Source organism: Sinocyclocheilus anshuiensis, unplaced genomic scaffold (assembly GCF_001515605.1).
Source record: "Sinocyclocheilus anshuiensis isolate Anshui unplaced genomic scaffold, SAMN03320099.WGS_v1.1 scaffold568, whole genome shotgun sequence".
Taxonomy (NCBI): domain Eukaryota; kingdom Metazoa; phylum Chordata; class Actinopteri; order Cypriniformes; family Cyprinidae; genus Sinocyclocheilus; species Sinocyclocheilus anshuiensis.
In genome coordinates this window covers 1-1,754 of record NW_015555732.1, presented here as the reverse complement: position 1 = coordinate 1,754, position 1,754 = coordinate 1, and positions in this window count along the sequence as shown.

Here is a 1,754-nt window from a genome sequence, read left to right as displayed (position 1 = left end):
AGACACACACTCACACTCTCACTCACTCTCACACACTCACACACTCTCACACACAGAAACACACTCACAAACACCGACACACACTCACACACTCTCACACAGACACACACTCACACACTCACTCACTCTCACACACACACACACACTCACACACTCTCACACACAGACACACACTCACTCACTCTCACACACAGACACACACTCACTCACTCTCACACACAGACACACACTCACTCACTCTCACACACAGACACACACTCACTCACTCTCACACACAGACACACACTCACTCACTCTCACACACAGACACACACTCACTCACTCTCACACACAGACACACACTCACTCACTCTCACACACAGACACACACTCACTCACTCTCACACACAGACACACACTCACTCACTCTCACACACAGACACACACTCACTCACTCTCACACACAGACACACACTCACTCACTCTCACACACAGACACACACTCACTCACTCTCACACACAGACACACACTCACTCACTCTCACACACAGACACACACTCACTCACTCTCACACACAGACACACACTCACTCACTCTCACACACAGACACACACTCACTCACTCTCACACACAGACACACACTCACTCACTCTCACACACAGACACACACTCACTCACTCTCACACACAGACACACACTCACTCACTCTCACACACAGACACACACTCACTCACTCTCACACACAGACACACACTCACTCACTCTCACACACAGACACACACTCACTCACTCTCACACACAGACACACACTCACTCACTCTCACACACAGACACACACTCACTCACTCTCACACACAGACACACACTCACTCACTCTCACACACAGACACACACTCACTCACTCTCACACACAGACACACACTCACTCACTCTCACACACAGACACACACTCACTCACTCTCACACACAGACACACACTCACTCACTCTCACACACAGACACACACTCACTCACTCTCACACACAGACACACACTCACTCACTCTCACACACAGACACACACTCACTCACTCTCACACACAGACACACACTCACTCACTCTCACACACAGACACACACTCACTCACTCTCACACACAGACACACACTCACTCACTCTCACACACAGACACACACTCACTCACTCTCACACACAGACACACACTCACTCACTCTCACACACAGACACACACTCACTCACTCTCACACACAGACACACACTCACTCACTCTCACACACAGACACACACTCACTCACTCTCACACACAGACACACACTCACTCACTCTCACACACAGACACACACTCACTCACTCTCACACACAGACACACACTCACTCACTCTCACACACAGACACACACTCACTCACTCTCACACACAGACACACACTCACTCACTCTCACACACAGACACACACTCACTCACTCTCACACACAGACACACACTCACTCACTCTCACACACAGACACACACTCACTCACTCTCACACACAGACACACACTCACTCACTCTCACACACAGACACACACTCACTCACTCTCACACACAGACACACACTCACTCACTCTCACACACAGACACACACTCACTCACTCACTCTCACACACACACACACACACTCTCACACAGACACACACTCACACACTCTCACACACAGACACACACTCACACTCACTCACTCACACACAGAAACACACTCACACACTCTCACACACAGATACACACTCACTCACTCAC